The sequence below is a fragment of the Tachypleus tridentatus genome, chromosome 8, assembly GCF_004210375.1.
Source record: "Tachypleus tridentatus isolate NWPU-2018 chromosome 8, ASM421037v1, whole genome shotgun sequence".
In the NCBI taxonomy this organism is placed as follows: Eukaryota; Metazoa; Arthropoda; class Merostomata; order Xiphosura; family Limulidae; genus Tachypleus; species Tachypleus tridentatus.
Genome location: NC_134832.1, coordinates 7,602,399 through 7,623,154, shown reverse-complemented (window position 1 = coordinate 7,623,154; position 20,756 = coordinate 7,602,399). Strand labels below are relative to the sequence as shown.

General features: G+C 31.6%; 1 protein-coding gene across 7 annotated transcripts in view; it reads left to right on the top strand.

Moving 5' to 3' along the window:
• The first annotated feature begins 912 nt into the window (after positions 1-912).
• The window catches only part of LOC143258477 (sodium channel protein para-like), a 207,065-nt gene continuing 187,221 nt past the window's right edge, over positions 913-20,756 (top strand). For 6 of the 7 annotated variants that reach the window (XM_076517512.1, XM_076517510.1, XM_076517514.1 and 3 more), the window contains exon 1: positions 913-1,069. The gene's annotated coding sequence lies outside the window, so the exon portion shown is untranslated. Of the gene's footprint in view, positions 1,070-10,949; positions 11,034-20,756 lie in introns of all 7 variants that reach the window. The other variant, XM_076517509.1, reaches the window with a different exon arrangement.

The window sequence follows — 20,756 nt, the reverse complement described above, 5'->3', positions numbered from 1 at the left end:
GAATAAAACACAGTCTACATTATATTTTACAGTCTATATAGACGTGTACCTGCTAATTTAGCTACACCTATAAGAAAGTATTGTCGTCAATTTAAAATATTTAAAACTCTTTTGATTAAGATATATTTATACATAAAATACTAAATAGGAAAATGAACCACAGATATTTTGTCTTAAACTTCTGATGTTGTACACATTTATTAGGCTATGAATATTATTATGCTAATAAAACTGCGCTAGTTACAATGTTTTTAGAATAAAATGTGAATTATAAACCTAATAAACTATTTTTCTTAGTCTAATGATGTGTAGCCAGGCATAGCCAAGGGGGTTAAGGGGTTCGACTCGTAATCGGAGGGTCGCGCGTTTGAATCCACGTCACACCAAACATACTCGCCATTTCAGCCGTGGAGGCATTATAATGTGACTGTCAATCCCACTATTCGTTGGTAAAAGAGTAGCCCAAAAGCTGGCGGTGGGTGATGATGACTAGCTGCCTTCCCTCTAGTTTTACAATGCTAAATTAGGGACGGCTAGCGCAGATAGCCCTCTTGTAGCTTTGCACAAACTTCAAAAAACAAACAATTAGTCTAATGAATAAAGTTAAAAAATTGAAATCTGAACCCAATAAACTGTATATTAAAAATTCCAATGCTATAAATTTATGTTTTATTCTACAATAAATTCAGATATTTATACACGTTTTGTATTAGTTGGGTTTTTAAAAAGCCTTGTCTGATTTCATTTTTTCCCTTCACTATACTATCCTTGTGTGCTGATCGGACATCCTTACTGCGCCAAGTCTAATGTGTTTTCTTGTTGCCATAGTTACGGTGTCTCTGCTGGCAACTGAGACCCACTCCTACAAATAATGCATTCCGATTGGAGTTCCGGATTGGTGCAGTGGCTCTCACCTCCGCATACCTGTGACGTCAACCTTTCGAGCAACCGACTAGCTTCTATCCCAAGATGGCTGAACCCTAACATTCATTCCATGGTTTGACCACTGGGCATCATCGAAACTTGTAAAAATAATGAGGAATGTGTGGCATATCATTGGACATTTAAGGTAAGAACGTTTGTGTTATACAAATCACTGAATGTACCAGTCAATTCTACCTGAGGCATGGCATTAAAGAAAAAGGTACGATTATATTTTATTGCTATGTAATGATTTCCCATTCTTTTTCTAAAGAATATATTTTCTTCAAAAACTTCTTTGAACTACTAATTTCCAGTTTTTACTATTGCTTTTTATGTAAAACAGGAATGACATTTTACCCTTGATTTTTACCTTACTTTACCTTGCCTTTACTGAACTATACCTTAATATATATTTATATTATGATGATAGAATGTACCTTCTTTTTGTCCTGATTAGTTTTAACAGATGACTCAAGAATCTGTATAGTGAAGTTTGAAATGAGTTACCTTAGAAGTAATCTAAAAGAAAAGATTTAAGTGGAAAACAAAAGTTGAAGCTATACTTATAAGTTATTTATTTGAAATAACAGATGAAAATAGTTTTGCTTCCCCCCAAAAAATACAAATAAGCGAATAAGATTATAGTTGTTCTTCTATTCTGAATACAAGATTCTGAATGCTTTACATTTAATCGTTCTTAAACATGTTGCTAAAATGTTATTTAATATATAAGCTGTTCACTTTAATTTATTTTAATATCCACTTACGTTCCGAAATTAAAACAACATTATACTAAATAATATATATAAAAGCCTTAAGTATATCACATTCTTCGCATTAAAAAATTATATTTATTGTGTTGTATCCGTTTTATTTTGTACCGTGTGACACGACTATCGATTATTGGATTGCCTATTACGCATGCTCCAAATGCTTCGGTTCTTTATGTGACATTTGACGTATTTCTAATGTGCTGTAGTAAAAATAGCGTATTGTAGGATAATACATTTAAATGTGCTAGAGGAAAGGAACAGAGGAGAAATAAAAAATCCTGTAAAATTGCTTCTATGTTTTACTGTTACAAAGTGATGATATCTGAAATCGGTCCAAGCGCATTCAACTACTAATGAGAATGGATTTAATTTCGAAACTCTTTTTTGAGTTAGTGTTTTTTTATATATGATGTTTTGTAGTGTAGTGACTCTAAAGTCGTGTAAATTGATAAAATAAAACGCCAATCTACAAGTAGTCTCTAAACATTTAGGAGTTCCAATAGGACCGACTTTTAACCTAAATGTTGAGACAACAGATCACAATATTTCACGCAAAGATTTTTCTATTACTGGAAGATCTTCAGACCGAATGTAGAAAGTTTACCCATAGAAAAAGACCATCCGTCACTTAACGATTTACAAACTTCATTAGACCTAAATGATTTCTTAAGAATAGGTACAACTTGATGCTCGTGTAGCTTATAGTTTGTGCTACTTCGGTACAATAATCTATATTTTCTCCCGATCACCACTTTATTGAATATTTTAAATAAATTAGTTATTAAAGTCACTGAACAATTAGTTAGTAAATGTGATAAGAATATGATTTCCAGGTTTCGACTAAAATGAAATTAGTGTATTCCGAAATGTTGGAAACTTCTGTAAATAAAAATGCTGTGTGTCTTGTTAACTGTCTTCAGTTTTCTTATTAGACTTTGTTTTCCTCATCATGAATTTATTGCTAATGTTATTACCAAGCAGTATGGGGCTAAAATACTACAACTTTTAAGATTTTTTATAATGGTTGATTTAAGGGCCAAGAAAGCCGTCCTCTATACCCAGTTTTCTACAGAAAACATAAACTAACACCAACTTTCCTAGAAATCACAAAAACTCAGCTGCATACACTGCCTGCCACCCGCTGAATTCTAGGTGTAGAACTAATGCTGAAACACCACAATTACTACTAACAACATCTGGCTGACATAGATCATAAACACTAGTATTTCCAAAATTTAGCTTCTTACATTGATTTTTCCCCAACTGCTGGGTTTAATTGGTAAGAATAATAAAATAATAACCATACAAGAAGTCCAAAATATAAAACTTTAACACGTGAGATTTTTCATCATTCCAACCTTCAAACTCAACTATGCTAATTATGTTTATAACTGTGAAAAGGTTTTCAGTTGTTCACTAACCTGAACATTAATACAGTGCATAATTTTGTAAGAAATATTGTTTTCTCTTCCTTATATAGATATAATTTTATCATCCTACCATTCCATTAAATGATACTGAACCCCTTTCTATTATAACTATTCAAGAACAGAAATATTATTATTAAATCCGACAAAAGTAATGACATTTTCATTATTGAAAAAGTCGTCTAAATTGATAAAATGAACTAGCAACTCACGCCACCCTTGTAAATTATAAAACACACTATACATTGAGTTACACTATCTAAGTTTTAAGAGAGAAAATATAAGATGCTACCTTTTCTTAGGACCCTTAAAGACCAACATATTATATCTGAAACGACTACCCGTCAAGTTGTCCAAATCCAATAGGCTTTATATCTTGCCAAATTGCACAAAACTGAATACAGTCTTCGTCCTATACTCTTAACTATAGTCTTCCAGAATTACAACCTCTCTAAAGTTCTTTTCTCCAATTCTTAAACCTTCAAATAATCTATTGTCATTGATTCTTTCACCCTTCTAAAATCCATAAAATTCCCTCTGCCAATTTATTATAGTCAGTTTTGATATTGTATATCCCTGTGCTAAACTTCCTCTTGAATTTAAGCAATTACTTGTTTAATAACGTAATTTATGACCACACAGATGGAATAACCATAGTACCCCCACTGTCACCAACGTTAGCTAACACTTTTCATTCTATCAATAAAGCAACTAACTAGAAAACTGCCCACCTGAATTCGAACTTATTTTGTACAAACGATATGCAGATGACACTTTTGATTTTTCGGCAATCTAGTCCTTTCACCGAATATGTTTGTCCTTTTAGCTGTCAGGCGTTATAATGGACAGTTAATCCTATATTTCATTGATAAAAAGTAGGCGGAGGGTGTTGTTGGCTAGTTTCCTTCTCTCCAGTCTATCACTTTTAAATTAGTGATGGCTTTTACGGATATCCCTCAACTAACTTGGAGTAAAAGTTAACAAATATACAAAACAGAATAGACAATTTAATCATGTTTCTAAGTTTCTAACATATCTGAACTGGAAGAATATGGATCTTTAGCTTTGATAGACATCAAGACTATCAAAGAAATAAACCATTTTATACCTCTGTTTATCTTTAAAAAACTATTCAATCGAAAAGTAGTCATATTGCTATTTAACAGAACTTTTGATATTTTCTCGAATAACTATACTTTATACGCAGATACTACACTCCTGCACAAACATCTGTTAAACAAAGACCATCTAACATTAATGACTGGTTTTCTAACAAACATCATTTGCCAATTTTTAAAAAACAAATTTTAGCCACCTACTAATTTGCATGCCGTCCCCAAATCACTTTTATTATCTGCATTCCTTTTATGGTCTCACAAGTTTTACAAAAATATCCTTCATTGAAAAAAAACTTCTACCCACAAATTCAGCTCACACTAGTATATAGACCTCTCTTCCGCATTAAACACTTTTTCAATATAGATATCGAATACATTTAGTGACTGAAAGGTCACGTACATTGGTAAATATAAAATAAAATATTTAGGAGTATCCAATAAAACTGACCGTTCGATACATAAACCTAGCCACCCAGCTTATTCAGTGCAAAATATCGTCCGACTCTTGACAACTTACAAACATCCTTAGGCCATAAAATTATTGTAAATAGCTTCACCTAATACTCAGCACTTTGTTTAGAATAAATTTAACTTAATCTCTCATAGAACTTATAATTTGTACTACTTTCATAATATATTACTTAATCTTTATTTTCAGATTTTGCTGAAGATGAAACAAATGTATTCCAATAGATTCGAAGCTTTTGTAAATAAAAATATTTTGTGTCTTGTCAACCGTCTTCATTGTTATTATTAGCCTTTGCTTTCCCTATCATTGATCTTTTGTCAATGATGTGTCTTTTGACAAAATGTATTGTTGTATCACTTTTCTTAATTGAACTTACACAGTGCTATGGTGGTTGTAGTACAAAATATTTAAAACTTATGGAGTAAACCAATACCAACAAAAGTTATCAATATTTTACTTGCAAAGCTTGTACTTAATGAGTAACACCTTAGAAATCAGCCCAAACAATATATGTATATACGAATGGAAACGAGTCTTAACGAGAATCAATTTTGGAAGTTAAGGAAGATTAAAAACACTGAAGTGAAAAGCAGAAGGATATTAAAATAATATAATTAAAAGAAAAACAGCATCTAAATATGAGAACTACTACAGAAATAATCTGAAATAATGTTAAGTAAGACAGAGCGAGAGATAGGCAACTTAAAACACTGTAATTAGAAACAGAGATTTGATTGCAACGAAACACTGAAGGAAACAAAAATTGTCTTGAAATAAGGGAGTAGCGTAATATAGATAAGTTGCTAAATAATCAGCAGAGTACAGAGAAATAACAAATGAAAATGGATAAAATAGTGACAGAAAGTAATTCGGAATTGAATCTAGCGAAAAAATAATATGAAGGTTTGTTTGTTTTGAATTTCGAGCAAAGCTACTCGAGGGCTATCTGCGCTAGCCGTCCCTAATTTAGCAGTGTAAGACTAGAGGGAAGGCAGCTAGTCATCACCACCCACCGCCAACTCGTGGGCTATTCTTTTACCAACGAATAGTGGGATTGACCTAACATTGTAATGCTCCTCCATGATTGAAAAGGCGAGCATGTTTGGTTTATCGAGGATTCGAACCCGCGACCCTCGGATTACAGAGTCGAACGCCTTAACACACTTGGCCATGCCGGGCCTTAATACGAAGGAAAATGCGAATAAGATAAATTTGATGATAGAATACAAACAATATAATATAAATAAGAGCAAGTAAACTAATAAAGAAATAAAATAAATACCGAAAAAATAAAAGATAAATTAAGAAAAGTAAAAAGAAGCCAAAACCAAAACAAACTTTCTGAAAGAAGAAGAATATTTTTCTAATTAAATACAAAGTATACAATGGATTATCTTTACTCTACTCACAACGTATATTGAAACCCGGTTTCTAACATTGTATGTCTGAAGACATGCCGCTCTGCCACCGAGGGTAAATAAGAGAACAAACACAATTTAGTCAAAAAATGGAAAAAGAACTTTAAGGTAGAACAAAATATTAAAAACTGAGTAAAAGAATGATGGAGAAGTGGATTTAGTGTGTGAAAAAATATGAGTATTTTAATGAAGAATCTAAGAAAATTTAGAAAACTTAAATGGAAGATTAGTGAACCAGAAAGTATACTCTGAATAGTAAAAGCACTGTGATGAAGTTTGAGTCAATAAAAAAGCTTTAACTTGTTGATTATGAAAGAAAGAAATAAAAGTAAAAAGAATAAAAACCATGAAAAAAGATAAGACTTGAACTGAGAATGTTACCAGAAGAAGGAAACAACTTGAAGAAGAAGATAAACAAAGACAGCGTTTGAGATAAAAGAAGTTCACCTGAATAATTTAGAAAACACAATATAGAAATAAAGTCTAAGAATTTTAGTGAAGACAAAATTAATAGAAAAAATAATGATGAAAAGAAGAAATTAGTGAAGAAAAGAAAGAGGTTTAAAAGAGAAGACATTGTCAGCATAAGAAACTACAGCAGTTTAAAACTACATATATTTCTGGTAGATTGCAAAAACTGCTTGATACGTTTTTACTTCTTTCAGTGGAAGTTTTGTTGCCCATGGCAACTAAAGAAGAAGAATCAAACATAGTTAAATCGACTTTTCATGTTTATTCGCGTCGGAGAAACTTTTGTAGTTCGAATGCACTACATGAAAATAAATTTATATGTTATATATTTAAGTATTTTCAGAAATACAAAAAGTAACATACCTTATCAATATTTGTTTTGTATTTTTCAAAGTGTCACCTAATTTATAGGCAGATAAAAATTAAGCAACTTGTTATTACTTTTCCATTTGCTTCTGAATAATCTCAGTTTACTTTTGTATTGTTTTTATAGCGTTTGTCGTAGATAATTAATTAGCTCAGGATTTACTCGTTAACTTAAGTGTTTAACTATCATGCCAAATATTTCAATAACACTGAATTGGATTAATTTAGTTTTATATATATGCATACCAAAAAACGTTAAAGTTCAACAAGATCTCTAGTAGAAGGTAAAGCATTCAAAGGTAGAAAGGCACGATGTACAGAAAAAAGACATAACAAGCAAAATGAAGCTTTCGAAATCTAATCACAAATGGATTCAGACGGCGATATCTTTCATGCTTTGTGATTAGTTCTAGATTTATCGATGGTGTCCAGTTACCTCATCATCTTTGTATACAGAATTGCGCAACTTATCTATTCGATAAATTATTTAATTACAGGTTTCAAACAACACGAGTCACACAAATATGTAGCTAACTACCATAAATGTTGCAATTAATCCTACTAATTACTGTTTGGGTTCCTACGTGTTTTATATATATATATATAACACCTTCAGCAGTGAAAAAATACAGTAATATGAAGGTTAACATTTAAACACAACTAAGTAAGATATTCTACGTATGAATAAAACGAGCAAGAAATCTACTCCATGATATTATATTGAAGGCAGTTTGTAGTACTGTTGATATATGACAAATTATTATAGTTAAAAATTATATGTCGCTATAATAAAAACAAAACAGAACGTATTATTGTTAAAGACAAAACCTGTATTAACTACATTTCATTGAATTATCAGTTATGTATCTGCGACGTTAACAAATAATTTAATTCGATTTATAAACTAACAAAGCAAAAGATTATATAATGCCTAACATTGAAGAACATCAACCAGAGGAATAAATAAAAATTTCTAAATATTTACAAAGCATAAACTAAATTAGTTTTCTATTAATAAGAAACACCCTAGTTAGTTTTAATGAACTTGACTTGGACATTACCATATAGTTTAATGAATTTGTATCTATGAAACAACCAACAAGTTTAATCAGCGGCTTCTCCAAATATTTATTAAAATAAACAGCAACGTATATTATTCGTCAGCAACCTAACAAAGAGTGTGGAACTTGTAATGGAAGGTAAGCATACATACACAGCTAATGTGGCTGAGGTTTTATTGTAAATCAGGCGTAGAACCATTCTGTATTTGAATTTCTCTAGGTAATTCAACGGAACGTACAGTCAAGTAAAGCTCTAAAAGTTGGTCGTGGTAAACACCTCGTTAATTAGTAACTTTTCTTTTTAATAAAATTAAACTTATAATTCAAAATATGTAAATTTCATTGTTTCAACTTAGCAAAACATAAAATATTTTACAAAAGTACTTGTCAAAATAGATATGAGTTCTTCATTGAAAAAAACAACAAAACCTGAGTTTTCCGAAGGTGTATGCTATTAACACACTTAAACTTCGACTTTTATTCTAACGTTATTTAACTCATTTATACACCAACTAAATTTTGTCTTATATTGTAATCAATGAAAAAAAAAAAAACTCCCGAGAAAAAGCATACTAAAGATTTCATGTCTAAACACTTTTCAGAGGATGTTTCGTTATGGTCCGAGTCGCAACAAGAAAACTAATGTAAGTCAGCAGATAGAAATTCAGTTTGAAATAAAAAATGATGGATTAAAGAAGGTTATTATCAATTTTTTAAACAAAATAGTAGTATGCTATGCTTTTTCGTCAAACAAATACGCTTAAAGTAGTATTTTAAAGTAAAACACTATTCGTAATACGAACGAGTACGTTCTCTTAGATGATGACTGGCTTAGGTGCTAAATATGATCAGTAGTTGTAAATTTTGTATAAGAATTGGAAAACTATAAAATGATTAAAAGATTTTTGGTAATTACGGAGGTTAAAATCATTATACTTACATTTATTTGTCTGTGTTGTTAACAAATAGTTTTATTAATCATAAATTTAGATGGTTCCTCAATGTATTCATTGTTTCATAACGACATTCTCATTTACGAATGGCTAATTTGTTTAACCGAATTATACTTAAATCAGCATGACACTGTTTTTCTGTGTAAGTATACTATAATGCTTAAATTCAATGTATTTACAGGTTTCAGGTTTTTATTGAGTGGTGTAATGGTTTTACTGCTAACATTTATTTTAATATCTACGTTTTTGTTCATTTTAATGCATCTAACTATATTGTTAAATGATTATTGCGCAAGCTCCACCTTTCGCCTAAATTTGTAAAAGATTTTTCAGTGTAAAAGCCAATAGTATATGTTCTTCGAAAGCACTAACGTATCATTGAATATTGTTGAGCTAACTGAACTTTCTAGAACTTTGCTTAAAGTTTATAAATTGAAACGTCGAGAGAGAGCTATACAAAATATTGGTCGTCTAAGCCTCAAATGCTATAATTGTGATTAACGCTTTTTATTGGAAAACTACAGATATATGACCAGGAACGTTTATCGATATCGAACATGACGAATCGGAGAATTAACTTCGGACGTAGTATTTCTACTAGGACGGCCTGGCATAGTTAGGTGGCTGAGGCACTCCACTCGTAATCCAAGAATGGGAGGTTCGGATTCCCGTCCCACCAAACAGCCATAGGAGCGTTATAATGTGCGGTCAATCCTACTATTTGTTGGTAAAAGAAAAGCCCAAAAGTTCTGTGAGTGGTGATGATTAGCTGCCTTTCCTCTAGTCTTACACTGCTAAATTAGGGACGGTTAGCGCTGATAGCCCTCGTGTAGCTTTGGGCGAAAGTCAAAAAACAAAGAAACAAATACTAATAATATATGTAGAAAATCTGAATTCCCCCTGACTCGCTTCTTACCTTGCGCTGTCTTATTATATAGACTTTTGGTGTCAATATAATACAACTAAGAAAAATAAACTTTTGATAATTAAAGACTATGTTCAGGTCTCAGGTCTGATTTGTTTCATAGTCATTCATAATTTAAACAGTGTGAAATTGCACACTAACATTTTTATTTTAAAATATTTCGAAAATAGTATCCTAGTCTCATAAAATATTAAAAGAATAACTCAAAGTTTTTAGGCGCTCTTTTCACATTAAATGAAGTGGAACAGAAATATTTATCCATAGGCTTCATGACATATAATATGTTTAGTAAATAGTATGTGTGCTTCCCTTATACAACAACATTTGTTTTTCTTATAAGAAAAAAAAAAGACAGCGTCGACGTTTGAATAATCTTCATTTGTCGATACTGTTGGTTTTTACAGGGTTCATATTAGTCGAAATCTCTTTTTTTTCCTGCAGTTTTTTAAAAACAGTTATACAGTTCTCAATTTTTAAGATTCTGTAGCCATAATTGTCAAGCAACTATATTTAATTTTGGGGTTTTGTTACATGTAATAAAATTTTACTTTATCAAAACGATTTTAAACTCAAGGGCTTAACATTCTTTTAACTGGTAACAGTGTCATTTTCAAGTTTATTTTTCTATGGATGTTAGTTCCCTCGCCCCCGCCGGTACTGAACAGTATATTTGAAGGCTTGAACGCTAAGTTTTCAATTGTTTGTTTATTTTGAATTTCGCGCAAAACTACACGAGGAGTATCTGCTCTAGCGTCCCTCATTTAGCAGTGTAAAATTAGAAGGAATGCAGTTAGTCGTCACCATCCACCTTCAACTCATGGGCTACTCTTTTACTAATGAATAGTGGAATTTATCGTCACAGTATAACACCTCTACAGCTGAAGAAACGAGCATGTATGGTATGACGAGGATTCGAACCCACGACTCTCAGATTATAAGTTAAGCACCCTAACCACCTGGCCCTGCCGGCCCTTGTTTCGAATTTAATTATTATAAATTTATAAGTGATCAATTTTTAGATTTTTTTTCCTTATTTCTTTTTAGGTCTCAGATTTTTTCTAGTTTTTTTATTTGAAGAGAAAAAGAAGAGGTGTTTCTTGTCAAATGATGTTTTACAGTTCGTGAGTTGTGAGTATTGGGTATTCTACATTGAGTAAGAGAACTATTATTAGTTTTATCTTGCATTTTGTTCAGAAATGGAGTAAGAAATTAATTATTTAATATACTTATTCATGCATTATACACGTTATAAATGCAGTTTAAAAGACATTTTTCAATGTCTATTGGCTTTAAGTTTAAAACATTTTTCATTATTCTCACAGATGAAAGGTTTTAATTCTTCTAACACTGTTGCGTTAGGTATTATTTATTTATTTTTTATTATAGCAAAATTACATTCCATAATGGTCAAACTCCATTAAATTATAACTCAAAATCGTACAGGTTGTTTTAAATATGAACTTATACAACAATAATATGAAATAATTAAGTAATGTTTTATTTAAGTATATATCAAAATGTAAATTTTGAGAGATGCGTAATAAGTATATATAAATTAAGAGCAATATCTTCAGTAGCAAATGAAGTAAACTAGTATACCACGATACTTCTATAAACATGATACATAAATAATTTATAGGATAACTTAAATTTTTTTCATACTTTTGGCTAAAAACCGTAAATTACTATTCCGCAGTTGAAATAAATATTTAACAAATACTGTTTTGTTAAAACAGTTTTCCACTGTATCAAAATGTTACTGATTCTCAAAATGTTTACACTTATTCAGTTCAAACATTAAAAAACACAATAATATTATGGACAAATATACCAAAATGTGTCATCATTCAGCATTGTTCTAAAAAAATTGAAGAAAAGAGCTTTTGGTATTTGATGATACTTGAAATAAATGTCTGGTTTTTAACAGATTTTGTTTAGTTATAGTAATAGTGATAACCAGTCTATAGTTTATTGTAGTCACTACGTGGTGCTGTTTATACAATAACTTCTAGCTCTGTTATTATCAAAATATTCTTAAATTCACATCAAAAGTTTAGAGAGTTAAAATTCTAAGTAGTTTAGAAATATTTATCTTAAGAAACTGAAAAGTTTTTAAGAAATTTCTTCTCGATTATCGTATTTAGTTGAACAAATGTATTATGAACTCAGTGTTGCTTAGAAATATACAAAATATTCAACCATCTAGCCTTTCTGCAAGTACGGGTAGACTAAAATAATATAATACATATTTAGATGCAGTGCATCAAACACAAACAGAAACTCCAATAATATTTGACTATAACAATCTTCGTGATGACTAATAATTGCGTAGATGTGCATATGAACATTTCTACATTAACTCTTCACAGCGTTCCACTGAGAATGACCACACCTGACCAATTCTTTCCCTGCTGCCCCCACCCCTTTCCAAGGCAGCCGAATAGGTACCCGCTATTAGACGAATTGATCGTAAAAGTAGTAGTATTCCAGGTTCCTGGAAACACGTCGCCATTCAGGTACATTATAGACTATCGCTGAATTAATATGAAGCGTAACGCAGCTAGGAAAGAGAAACAAATTTTGCATTGATCCTAAATGCAGATATCCCACTACACAGCTGCAAGCTACTTCTCATAACCGTCACCAAGTGGAAGAGTACACAAAAAAAAACTGCTCTTACTATATATAAATAAAAAATGGTATGCCAACTATGCTGTGAAAGGTTCCTGTTTACTGTTTATTAATTTAAAAAAATACAAAACCATAAATAACTAAAATACGAAGTCAGTGGGTGGGATCAAAACAAACTGTTACTCAGACATTATGTACGGTTTGTTCGCAGTTTGTTTTTTTGTTTTTTTTGTTTAGTTTATAATCAAACAAATAGAGAAAATGTTTCCGGTAACCAATATTTAGCTAATATCAATTTCATTGTAAATTATTTCTGCGTTATCATTCAAGAATTGTTTTATGTGATATCATGCTGTATCGATCACTTGAATTTGTTCAATTTTAGAAGTACTGATTACTGAAAATTACAAATAATAATTGTACTTGATTTTAATCCAGCTTTGCATATGTAAGCTAAACTACTTTCAAATTGTCTGGGTACTGCTGTATAAAATCATTTTTATTCAGTAGTGGAGCTTTCTAATGAAGGAAACATGATGATATTCTTAAAATTCAAAATGGCACTGTACATAAGAATAATTACTGACTTATTTCTTTCTAACTAGTTCTGGGCTGGGCGTGGCCCTAGTGATTATTGAGCCTCAATGTGAATTTCAGACTCTTTCGTAGCTGTTAAATCGTGCTGCGCACTTTGAAGCAATGGGTGCATTGTAAAACAGATGATCAAATCCCACTATAATCGTTTATAGTATCACAAGAATTTGAAGTGAGCACACTTGACAAATTGCCTTCATTCTAGTGTTAGAGCCCGGCATGGCCAGATGGTTAAGGCGCTCCACTCATAATCTTAGAGTCGCAGGTTCGAATCCCCGTTGCGCCAAACATGCTCGCCCTTTCAGCCGTGTGGATGTTATAATGTGACGGTCAATCCCATTATTCGTTGGTAAAAGAGTAGCCCAAGAGTTGGCGGTGAATGATGATGACTAACTACCTTCTCTCTAGTCTTACACTGCTAAATTAGGGACGGCTAGCGCAGATAGCTCTCGAGTAGCTTTGCACGAAATTCCAAAAACAAACAAACAATCTAGTATTTAAAACTAAAGAGTATGCACAGCTAGATAACCTTTGCGTAACTTTGCGCGAAAATCCAAAAACAAACAAACAAACAATCTATTCTTTAAAACTAAAGAGTATGTACAGCTAGATAACCTTTGTGTAGCTTTGCAAGAATGTCCAAAAACAAACAAGCAATCTATTTCTAGAGCGATTTTTGTCTGATAAGCTTCTATAATGTGCAGTACAAAATTCATCCGAACAGGTATTATCGGTTTCGTTCCAGATCACTGCAAGCGAAAATAGACGTTCCCTAACGGGATAACATGGTTACGCTGCTATGAGACCTCCATCATCCGTAAGATTTCACGATAACTTTCATTGAACCTCGCCGAGTAAAAAAAAAAAAAAAAGATCAGTCATAGCTAAAATATCTTTAAAATGGCATTAAAAATTATGTTAATGACAAGAACAAGACTAATGGTCTCGCATTTATTTCGAAACGAAATCATGTATATATGAAAGTTGTGTTGTCAATAGTTTGCATAAGTCACATACAGGCCCCCGCTAGTACAAAGGTAAGTCTGCGGATTCATAACGCTAAAATCAGGGGCTCAGCAAATTGCCCAATGTGGCTTTGCTATAAGAAAAACACTCACATGCAAGGCATAAGTTCCCAGAAAAGGCCTTAATAGACCTGAAGAGTTAGAACGTTGTCTTTTTTTAAACTACACAAATAAATACATTTACGATAATTTAACATAATGTTATAAATATATGTAAAAGATTTATATTCCTCCTTCTGCTGTGTCAAGGCATGAGCTGTTTCTATTTTACTAAAAAACTAAACTGCCGATATCACTAACAATTTAGTTTTGAACACAAAGGCACAACAGAATGTAATAATGATACCTATGTTGCACGTGCGATTAACAGACTTATTTGAGCATATTTTGAAAAAAAAAATTCTTATATATTTCAGATACACACGTTTATACTATCCGTGTAATGATCTTTTTCCGATAAGTTACTATACTAAGTGATCCATACATCCCTAAGTATTATCCATTCCTAAATAATGGTTTTAATAATCGTCTTCTTTACACACTTACAAGATCTTATAAGAATAGATGTTCTTAAGTAACCAGTTCAAATGTTGATTTTAGAATGTTATTCTTATCGTATTCATAAATATTTTATTTTTCTGTTTTTTCATATTTACCTCTTTTTCTAACATTTCATGATGTAAAAACAAGTATTCTTAAGATATAAACTTTTATTTGTGAAACAGTTAATAGTACGCTAGAAATGAAACAAAGAGAGAAAAGAAGAAAAATGATGTTTCATCACAATAACATGACGTCATCAAGCAGTTTTATGCTAATGAAAGAAAAAATCTGCTGAGGCGTCATTAAACATCAGAGAGCCATGTGGGTCTTTTGTTTAAAGCAACAACTTTCTGATAAAAGAGTCGGCATATCAAGGAAATGCTGAGTAGTAAAATTTGCAAAACTACATATTCTTTACTCTGAGAAAAGTGTCAAACTGAGTGAACAAACATAATGAGAAACTCTTTTTCTCTACGTATAAGCTCACTCCAAACAGATTAGTAAAACATTTATAAAACAAAGTTTTCTCCATATTTAGGTACATGCTATTCTCCAAATTTCACAAGCAAATATCGATTACTACTTATTTTAATAGTATACGAATGTAACCTTTCAAGTAGCAGAATCATAACTGCTCCACCGCTTCATACACACACACATGCCTTTCTAGTTTGCTTAATTAATACATTTTGTTTGGCGAGATATTATTTATTAATATCTGATGCTTTAATAAACCATTTTTACAAACGCTTTTATATAGGGCACATTTTTTAGCCACAGTTGATTTCGAGTTTATTCATTTTTTTGTAAGAAATATTTCTGGAAATGGAATTCCTATTCTGAAATAATTTGCATAAAAAATTCAGTTGCACGGCTAATTTATTCTAAGAGGGTACAATAGAGAAAAGGCATAATGTAGGTTATTCAGTGTGGTGTGTATTTCGTTGCGCTCTAAATCAAAGAGCTCATATGATGTGAATTGTATAAGATATATCCAAGTTACTTAGCGTAGTTAAGAATTACTAAGAGTTTTAAATTCGCATTTTTGTGACTTCTATAGTAACACATATGTACATAAAATGAAGAAAGCTGTCTAGTGCATGATTTTGGCTGGTTAGTTATAATTACACATAAACTGCGAAATAACTTTATAAATGTCCTTTAACCGTCTGATTACCAAAATTGTTGCCCGCAGTTTGTACGTTAGGTCGCAGATTTCATTAACATTGATACGACTTACTCATAAGAATACGATTTGTTACAATCGAGAGAAACAAACAAATTATGTTGACGATGTACATTTGTTTGACATCTTGGTAAAGAGGGGTTGAGACAACAATTCATAACTTGGATTTCTAAACGAATGTTGCTTTATTTATAAATATTAGTTGTTCGTTTTATCTTTAATTGTTTATAAATATTGTATTGGGAATAACTTCGCTCAACTATCAACAGATAACATCGTAATGTCAAAAAACGTGAAAACGTTTCAGAACTACTAACATAATATAATTAAATTGATCATATCCTAAGAAATGTTTTGACTTCTTCTGTATATTTTCGTACGTCATACGGTGTTTCCTTGGTAAATCTTTTTGCTGCTATGGATCAATATCACATAATTGAAATAAATCATCGTTGTGACGTTCTTGTACACAGTTCCTGGAGACGATGATTTTTACAAGTGTAAATTTTAATACCTAGTATCACTTGTTACCTTTTTTAATAATTATTATTTACCTGTGAAATGAAATTTAAATCAGAATGCAAACAAAATAGTATTTTATTCAAATATATTTTTTACCGCAACATTCAGTTTTACATATTTTGCTTTATAGAGCTCTAAATTCATTAATTGCATAAGTATTTTCCGCTAGTTAGTGACGAAACTGGCAATAGGAGAAACCGAATTAAGAACCATTACCACCATTTCACTTCACTGCATGGAGTAGATTTCTTACTCTTACATCAATTTTTCTTACCACAATTCACTGGACATTACGTTGATGTTAGGTCTTAAAAATAGTTTATTTCTTTGATAAAGTTACCTTGAATTAAAGAAAATCGAGAAACTTATATGTTTGTTTAGAATTGAGCACAAAGCTACATAATAAGCTATCTGTGCTCTGCCACCACGGGTATTGAAACCCGGTTTCCAGCGGTGGGAGTACTTAGACATTTTATATCTTTCTACATTTACGAGTATAAACAAAGTAGATTATTTTTGTAATTTCTGTTTTTGCCTGTCGTTGGGTAAGTATTGTCTTTTCGTAGCAAAAATTTTTAGCAGTTTAAAGACATATGCAATATGTTGTGCTTGTAGGCACATGTTATTCAGATTATATGAAAGTAATCTGTGATACACTGAAACCTTATCCTGAAGATGCTTTTTTTACATAATTCAGTAATTGTAGGTAAGTATATACTTTATTATTTGGATGTCTTGGTGCTTCTAATTGCTAGTTTTGAACTGTTTATAATAAAAAAAGTATTTATCTTTCATGCTTATATGACAAATTATATAGAGTTTGGAGTTAAACAGAATACATTTCATAAATGTTATTTCTATTTTACTATTGATAACGAAATTTTGAGATATTTCAATGTAAACTTACACAACAGTATGAAAGTTAAAATCAAATTCGAATAAATAAGTTTTTAGTGAAAGTTCAGATGTGCTTTGTTGATTATTTTAATATTGGCTTCTTTGAAAAAATCAAAAGTATCAACAACGGTTAGAAAATTAGAAGATAATTAAAAAAACATTTTAATTCCAGGTTCAAGGACAACTCGAGCATTTTTCAATATTCACTAAGTGAATGCGATGTGCTTCTATCCTCAAAAAAATATTTAAGCTAAAGCTGACAACGAGGCTATCAGTACTTGTGAAGCAGACACTTCTTATTCTTCCAAGGAACTAAAAAGTTAAACGCACTACAAAATTCTACTGACCTTTAACTTACAATTTAGGTGTTTTTATTTAATTTTAAGTTAATTTCGTTTCCAAATATGAGTTGTTTTAATAGTGCGAATACTTGGATTACGTGATATAATAATTCTAAGTTTTTACAATTATACAGACATGCCAAAAGTTGTTTCATTTTGTTCATTCAAGGAAGTTTAATTACTCTTTCGTAATGTTCAGTCCATGGAGCTCCGAATGGACAAATATGGTGACTTGATGGCAGTAATTGTGATTTCTGTGATTATATTGTTGATTTCATGAATATAGTCAACTTCCTTATTGTATTACAAAATAAATAATTAGTAATAATTTAGTGAATGTGGTTTAGATCAAAATGAGAACTTTTCAGAATTATATTTTATAACTAGATCCAATGTTTGTTCCAATAGAATTCATCATATAATTAGTTTTTCTACCTTTAGCACTTTCGGTAAAAATTAACTAGCTCAGCTATAATAAACTTTTTCTTCTTTTATTTTAACTTAGGACTTGTACTGAGTATAAAGCTTGTAGACATTCAGCATTTAAACAAGGTGATATTTATGTTATAATCGGTTTATGCACATTGACGATTCCATATTAAATGTGATAGGGTTTTTAAAGACAAGTTTCTCAAATATTCACCATGAAAAGCTTAAAGCAGCATTATTCTACATCTGTTTCAAATATTCACAAAAATGTAAAGTATGAACTTCTTATGTGAACACAATGTGTAGCTGCACTGTTCATTCTCTGATCTTCACATGATAGACGAGAGAAAACGCATCAAGTCAACTCCTGAGCTATTCTAGTCTGACCAAATAATAGGATTTAACTGTTACTTTTGGACGCGATTTTTTTGTTTAATGAGATGTCAACCACACAGAACAACAAGCTAACCCGCTCCAGGAGTTAATATATTTCAAGAAGTGTAAATGAATATATCCAAATTTCTTTGATTGTCTGTATTATGGAACATTTTTTGATAAAATATGTCAATAAATTATTCATGAAACTTTATTCATTTTACACATTCTAAAATAATAATGAATGTTTATCCTTCTAATATCTTGTTAAATAGCACGTAGAATGTCCCTAGAATAGATAATGATTTGCATCCCAGTGGCACAGCGGTATGTTTGCGGACTTAATTCCCTAAAAACCGGGTTTCAATACCCGTGATGGGCACTGCACAGATAGCCCATTGTGTAGCTTTGTGCTTGATTCTAAGCAGCCAGCCATAACAGATGATGAGTATTACACTACAATGGATAAATTAAGCAGTGGTGACTTAGTGATTAAGTCCAATTCTTGAGTTACATTACATCGCTTAACAAATTCCTCACTTGACGCTGTGAGGAAACTGTAACCGTGACAGTCAATATCCCATTCAGTTAAAAGTGGCCTGTAAGTGTCTGCTGCTATTAATCAGCATCCATAAATTAAGGGTGATAATGTCTGGGCCCAGGAGTATTTGATCCTGACTGTTTAGCCTTCTGTATGAAAAATGTAAAAGATCAAATATAAAAGATTTAATAACCAAGACAATATCAATTCTAATTTTATACTATTCCAAAGTCAGTAGACGAATGACGTCAAGGCAGTTTCGCTCTATACAGTATAACATGTTTCCATTAACATATCCAACATGTTATTCCCCTGAATATTTTGTTTTTCTGTTTTACAAAATGACTAACATAAACTAAATACTTCTGTTATACTTATCCTTCCATACATTATTCATCATTATTTACGAGTTTGTAGCTAATTAACATTGAACCTCTGAGTTAAGTAGAGAAGACTTGACACATATGCTAGGTGGGACGGGAGGGACGCCTAAATACGAAATCCCCTCAAATTAGACCAATGGTGTATTTAAATAGTGGCTAGAAGGGGCTCAGCCACATGGCCCATAGTCTTAATGGGGACCTATTATATTCTATAAAAAATTACATGGGATGTAAGGTTCACAAAAAAGTATTAGCCCCTGCACCCATACAACCTAAAATACACCACTAACTTGGATACTGAGTAGTGGGTTATCTAAGTTTGATATGAAGAGCGGTTGCTGTATTGTTTTCAGTGAACTGAAATGTCAATCAAATGTTTCTCTATTTACTCTGTGGCCACAACTTTTTTCTAGGCAACAATGAACTTGCGAGCTTTGTCCAAATAATGAATTTGTATGTCGCACATTTAAGTATGTGGCAGTAGAGAAACAAGGCTTGGCAATGGAGATTCTTATTATACACTATGTGACGAATTACTTCTGATCAAACATTTTCGTCCTTACATTGGCTATAACAAAATGATTGGTTTGTTTCAAATTTCGTGCAAAGCTACACGATGGCTATCTGCACTCGCCATCCTTAATTTAGCAGTGTAAGACTAAAGGAAAAGCAGCTATTCATCATCACCCCCTGCTAAATCTTGGGATACTCTTTTACCAACGAATAATGGAATTTACCGTAACATTTTCACGCCCCTGCGGCTGAAAGACGAGCATGCTTGGTGTTATTTGAACCCGTGATCCTCGGATTACAAGTCGTGTTTCTTAACCACCTGGCCATACAGGGCTATCCAGCAAAGTGATCTATATTCCTCATCCTTACGTCGTTTTTTGAAACTCGCGACGTCATTGGATAAGCTGTATTTTGGTACAGTTTCAGCTAGACTATCAGGATTAACTTAACATACCCACTTTACCTTCCCTCAGTAACAATGTGGTAAAAATACTATATGCATAATAAATTAAAATAATCTTTAGTCGTTTAGTAAAGAAGGATTTTCTTAAATTACAATAGCTGAGTTACCAAGCTCTAATTCACTGATACTTTGTACCAGATTGCCAAATCATTAAATGTTTTTTATGTACTTTATGGTCTACATATGTCAGTAACCTTTCCTCTCAGCCACGGAAGTTTGTTAAGATTATAGGTATAACGTATGCTAATTCAAGACACGTGTAATAAGCAAATGTATCGTTTTCTAGCTGTTTGCAATGGTTTAGTAAAGATATTTTACAAAAATAATAAATATATGTCTTTCTTTTATAATCAATACTCATGATGGTCAAAGAATTAAGCTACTTTCATCAAATAGGCTTAATTGCAG